General features: G+C 39.5%; 1 pseudogene; it reads right to left on the bottom strand.

Moving 5' to 3' along the window:
• Nucleotides 1-356: 356 nt before the first annotated feature.
• Nucleotides 357-4,726, bottom strand: LOC120787752 (annotated as a pseudogene).
• Between the last annotated feature and the right edge of the window lie 1,875 nt (nucleotides 4,727-6,601).

Genomic DNA, 6,601 nt, shown 5'->3' with positions numbered 1-6,601 from the left:
TTACACTAACTTGTAAAAGGAAATTTGACCTAAAGAACTAAAAAAAAACTTAACTAAAGCATTTAGATAAGTCCATAAAACATTGACCGTATCTTTCAAGTTACATACTCTTTAAAATACAGGTCCTATAGATAACATGATTAAGCATAATATTTACATAACATAGTACAAACTAAATTATATTAATGAGATTTTTACACTTAATGTGGACATTACACATTAATAAACCAAGCAAGTACACACTAGGTTAGACCTCACTTTCATGTGTTTGTCTACATAATTCAAGATGACATAATGATAATGTATCAGTTATTCGTGGCCATTTGGAAAAAATTCAGACAATGAAATGGACAGCCTGTTCATTATGCTTGCTACATAAAGCTACTGGCTAACTGAGGTTATTAAATAGACCAAGGGGGCTAAATAATTCTTATTTGTAGTGAAGCACATTTTAAATCACAGCCCAAACAGTTTCCATGTCACAAAACAAGTATTTTCTTTTTCTGCAATCACATGATCAGGAAGAACACTGGGAAACCCTTAAGGTCGAGGTAAAAGGCATTGGCATTACAGCAGTATGCTATATTGCACGAGCTAGTCAGCATTCAGGAGATAATCTAAAACCTAAAAAAAAAAAGTGGACAGATGCATAAAAAGGCAAAGTCATTTAGTGTTTAGAGACATGCATCTCTCACAGTTTTCATCAATGACGACTAAGGTAGTTATCCTGCCTCCTTTAGAGTACGTGAAAATGATTGATGGTCATGAAGGCAAGAGAGTATATGTGGCCACAGTGACTTTGTTTTCTGTTCAAAAGGCTGTAGCTGCACGTTTGCCTGAATAAAATAAGACTACCAACGGTTGAAAACAGCATGCGATGAGTGTAAAAGGGGTATGCTAAAGGACCTGTCCCACAGTAGTTGCCCTAAAGCCAAGTTTGTACTATAGACTCAACTTTTAAAACATCTTTAACTATAAATATCTCAAGTGCAAAAAAGCCAGCTCCAGCCTTACTTCAGCAGAAAACGAGAAGAACCATTTTTGTGTGACAGCAGATAAATACCAAGTCCCTCCGAACTTGCCTCGATCTATTTACAGGGGGTGATCTTGTCTAGTCCCGGCCAGGATGGGATGTAGTAGCGAGGCAAAGTGCCTTCCATGAGTCTTTCCATCCACAATCCCAGGCGGTCCAGCTTGTGGTGGATCTGCAGGGTGGATATGCTGCGGGATCGGTTGGATTTGCGTGATGGGTGGTCATCACGGGAACCGGACCTCATTCTCCCCCCTGAAGTGCCCCCTTCATCCTCAGATGACTTAGTGTCAAGGTCTTCCCCAGTGTAGACGGGCTTAAACAGACAAAGGTACTTTTTGTGGCCATTAAGTGCCAGTACGTAGCCAGTGTAGTCTATCTTGTGGTTTTCACCGTCGTCCCTGTCCGCATCGATCTGCATGGCGTCCTGGGCATATTCCAGCAGTGTGTTCATCCACTCACTGTGCTTGTCAATATTCAGGAAGGAGAAATGCAGCGTCAGGCTCCTAAGAGAGAGTTGAAAGAATGAATGTGACGAAGTATCTATTGTTTAATACACACAAAATAACTCATAATGGACTTTATTTATTCCCTGAAAGAAGGTTTAGCTTACCCGTGAAGGAGTAGACCTCTTTGGCAAACTTGCTAAGGAGGATGTTCTTGGAGGCGTCAGTGAGCACCAGCACTATGTTCATGTGTCCTGGCCTCAGCTTAACCAGGTTGCTCGTGTGATATCTGTCAGCTCTGTCACCTCCACAATATTCTTCTTGGGGGCCGACTAAACCCAAAAAATAAAGAGCTTAAAAATACAATGATAAATCATGCACTCAATAAAAAGTCAAACCCACTATTTTAACTCAAAGAGAACATACAACATATTTTCTTTTCTTTTTTTTTTTTTTGGCTTAGTGGGACACTAAAATATAACAGAGTCATTGTTTATGTCATTGGCAACACGTGGCTTTTCCTACAATGGCAAGTCAAAATGTCTGCTGTGAAAGAGGCCTATGACTGTCGGTCACACATCCAAGGTGTTGCTCAGGTGAGAGTGGTGTTCCCTATTTGGACACTATGTTTTTCCACCATTTGACAGAACACTGGAAAACTCTTTCAAGATCCAGCATCCAAACCAGGAAATACAGATCATAAAATTGAAGTCAAGAAAACAACGTAGGAGCATTTAACAGTCAAATGATACAGCAAAGGTTACATTAAAAATGGAAAATGTACTTTTTCTTTTTACAGCTAAACAGAGGGCAAATAGACTTAAGATCCATTCAATTCAAAAACAGGGGTGCCATTTGATGTTGTACAAAACAATATGAACATAGTTCATGGCAAGACAAGTTCATTTATCATTAAAAAACAGTTATTCTACATTTGCTCTGGCATATAGTTGAATTTATATTGATTGTTTTCATTTCAATATTTTCCCAAAGAATATGCACAGTATGCAGTGATGTATCCTTTTAATCTAAAAGGCTTCTGGGAAATATAGCACATCTGTTTAATAAATGTTACAGAGAAATATAAATGTCTGGGTGGTTTTCAAAGTAAATGTCATTTAATTATAAAAAAACATTTTCAATGCCTGCATTTTTTATCTAATTTGTGCAGCAATAATGAATTCATACACATAGAGTACAGAACTTGTTTTCTTTGCATTATTTGAGGTCTGAAAACACTTTTTTGTTATTTTGACCATTTGTCATTTTGTGCAAATAAATGCTCTGAAGGACAATATTTTTATTTGGAATTTGGGAGATGTTGTCAGTAGTTTATAGATTAAAACAAAAACGTTCATTTTACTCAAACACATAACTATAAATAGTAAAATCAGAGAAACTGATCATTTTGCAGTGGTCTCTTCATTTTCTCCAGAGCTGTATAAGAAAAGCCCCATTTTTCAAACCTAATTTGTCGGAAAAAAATTGTGTCTAAACATAGTTTTGTCTGTTCATCTGGGTTACACGCAGTGCAAAAATGCTTATTCGCTTTGCCCAAGTCTAATAATGGCAGGGAAAACCCTGCAAGAGAAATACACCTCATTTTCTGTTTTTCAGAGTAATTTTCATTTATTTTAAAGGAAAAATTTCAATGCCAGCATTTTTTCTAATTTGTGCAGCAATAATGAAGTCATACAAATAGAGTACAGAACTTCTAAAAGGTGTTTAATTGGGGAAACATGAAAGTGTAGATCCTGCTGATTCACTGTATCCTGCAAAATGAGAACGTCCTGCAGGGATAGCCAGCAGTCCAACAGGAAATAATCCTCCCATATCAGAATCTTACAGGAATTGTCATGTCCTGCAGAACTAGGCTACAGAATCACGTCCTGTAAGATGCAGAGTTACGTTACAGGACAATGAACACTCCAGAAGGACCTTACAACATGTTCTGAAGGACAGCTAGTATCAAACAGGAGCTAATCCTGCAGGACATACAGATTTCATAGAACAGAGAACTTTCCTGTGGTACAGCTATAGAAGATTCCTGCAGGACAATACATTATACTACAGGCCAATATGTAACACCTATACAATCTAAATATAAATGGAGGAATCTCTGTCTGTCTGTCTTTCCTACATCGATTTTCTTGACAACCGCTCATCCGATCGACTTCAAACTTTGCCGGTGTATTTCTGAGCACCCACAGAAGTGCTGTGTCAACTGAGAAGTTTTTTGGACGGATTTTTTGGAAAAATGCTTAAGCCCTGTGCCCAAGTCTCTTAATGCTAAGGAAAACTCTGCATGAGAAATAAACCTCCCCCCAATTTTTGTGTTTGAATGATCTCATTACAAAGATACATAGTTACCAGTAAAAAGGTCATGACTATCTGAAGCACATGGAAATAGCATTGCCAAGTTTGATAATGTATATCCAAAAGAGAACCTTTCTTACTTTAGGAGAAGGCTATTATTTATAACGACACATGCAAATTTGAGCACAGAACCATTGGTAATGGCAATCTCATTCATTCAAAGCAGATGAAAACATGTAAAAACACGATTCATGTGGTAATTACCCATTATGGGCTTGTTGTGGCAATCAGGTCTTTTGTAGATTATGGCGGTGAGGTGACCTATGTCTTTAAAGACCCCAGTGCCTGAAGCCGGGCATATAACATTTTGAGACAGATAAACAGATTTGTGTCCCCTCGGGTGCTCTCGGGGTGATTGGAATCTCAGGTGAAGTTCAACTTATAGAAAGTGCAAAAATCCACTCTATCAGTGCCAATCCTCAAGACCTCCGTGGTTCACGCAGGGAATACTGTTTCTTTACCGCTAAACTGATGGGAAATAGACTTAAGATTCATTCAATGCAAAAAAAGGGGGTGCAGTTTGATGATACGTTATAACAATATGATATGACAATTGCTAATGGCAAGAAAGGTTCATTTATTATTTTTAAAAAAAGGTATTCTACGTGTTCTCTAGCATTTATTTGAATTTATATTGATTGTTTTCTTTTGAATATCTTTCCAGAGAATATGTACAGTATGCAGTGATTAACCCATATGAATTTAAATGGCTTCTGGGAAATATAGCACATCTGTTTAATAAATGTTCCAGAGAAATATAAATGTCTGCGTGTCTATAGGATTCCCGTAGGACACTACAATGCATTGTATTGTCCCGCAGGACAATACATTGTACTACAGGACTATTTGTAACACTTACACAATCTGTTACCATGGTAACGATGTTTTCTTTCGAATTGAGAGGGAGGATTCTTTTGATGATGTCATAAAGGACTCTGATGTCATAAAGGACTCTGATGTCATAAAGGACTCTGATGTCATAGCTGATGTCATTTTGCAAGAAATTATATGCTGGATTACCACAGATCTAGCAATCAGCCCCTACAGACAGGTACATTTTGTACAGGCACTGTAATACTACTCAAGTATACAAAATCAACCAACAAATAGAGATGGCTTCATCAAACATGAACACTTTGTCCAGGGCTGAATGGGTCCAATCTGCCCAAAGAAAACAGCCTATTGATGTTAAACTATATAACTGGGAGGCAGTGGAAGGGACAGATGTCAATAGTCGGTTTTTTAATCAGAATAACGCTGTCAAAAAATTCAACAGTTTAGTCTTAAGGAAACGTATAAACCAGGAGAATCAGGCACTGGCTGAAATGAAGGCAAGGCGACAAAAACTGGCCGAAGATGAAAACCGGAAGCTTGAAGAGAAGATGCATGCTAATTGGAAAGAAGCTCTGAGAAGGGATCAGCAAAAGGTCCATCAGAGAAGGCTTGAAAACAAGGCCTTTGTAGAATATCAGGTAAGGCAAAGGAGAAAAGGAACTCCTGAAAGAAAAGGAGAGACTGGAGGACAAGAAACATAGAGAATATCTCCGCAACCTGGATGAACTGCATGCACGAGACCTAATATATGAGGCAGAAAAAAAAGTTCAGTCACAGAGAATTAACCATAAAATGCTACTGGACGATATCTACAGACAAAACCTCGACAAAGAAGAACGGGCTCGCAAACTTAATATAGAGGAGCAGAAAACCAAACTTGCTCAGCTTCAATCAGAAGAAATGCTGATGCAACGAAAAGCTGAACAGGCAGAAAGGTTCAGGAAGCTCCAGATACCAAAGGAGATTGTTAGGGACAAACTGGCAGCCACAAACAAGCAGCAGGCTGCCACTACAGCTCTGTGGGAGGAGCAGAGATTTGCCAAGGATGTAGCTAGGAAAGAGGCTGCAATGGCAAAGCAGCAGAAGGAAAAGGAGGAAAAGAGGGCTGCAGAGCTTCACTCTATCTCTGCCTTCAGACAGAAAAAGATTCATGAGAAAGAGCAGAAGGCAAAGGCTGAGAAACAGAGCAGCTTCGACTGGCTTCAGGCTCTGAAAGAGGCTGACCAGTTGTCTATAACAAATGAAAAACTGAGGGTTCAGAAGGTCAAAAACGACTTAAATAAAATTAACCAATTCAACTTTTCAATGGCAGCTGAAAAACGTGCTCGCTCGCTTCAGCAGCTGAAACAGGAGGAACGTGACGCTGCAGTGAGGAATGCAGAACAGATTGAGAGGGAGAAGCACTTCCAGCAGTATGTTCAGCAGGAACTTCACAAGGCAGTAGACAATACATGGCGTCAGGAACACCAGAACCTGACAAGCAGTCATAAAGAGACAAATAGGGTCGACCTGAGGCCAACCTGCCTTCCACCCATTTCGAAAGCCGCAAAAGCCAAACAGCAGGAGACCAACAACCTGGACCTCAGATATGGAGAAACAAAATGATCGACCCGCCACAGACCTGGCTCTCCTGTGCACCAGCCGTCTGTAAGCCCCGTCGAGCCTCAGCAGCACCATTATACACTTGCCTTCCACCCATCCGAAATTCAGTCAAGCACAGGTCCAACACCAAATTATTTGGACCAACCTGATCTCCCCAACTCCCGCCCTGTCCTGCCACCTCATTTCTCTTTCGTATCCTCCAACATTGTCCTTCTCTTTCCCTTTTCTTTCCATTATTGTTTCCTAATATTCCTTTCTCTTAGAAGTTAGAAGACTTGCTTGAGGTTCTTTCAAATATTTTACCTCTCATTCG

The sequence above is a fragment of the Xiphias gladius genome, unplaced genomic scaffold, assembly GCF_016859285.1.
Source record: "Xiphias gladius isolate SHS-SW01 ecotype Sanya breed wild unplaced genomic scaffold, ASM1685928v1 HiC_scaffold_582, whole genome shotgun sequence".
Lineage (NCBI taxonomy): Eukaryota > Metazoa > Chordata > Actinopteri > Istiophoriformes > Xiphiidae > Xiphias > Xiphias gladius.
Note: the sequence above shows the minus strand (reverse complement) of the source record. Positions and strands in the feature narration are given on the sequence as shown.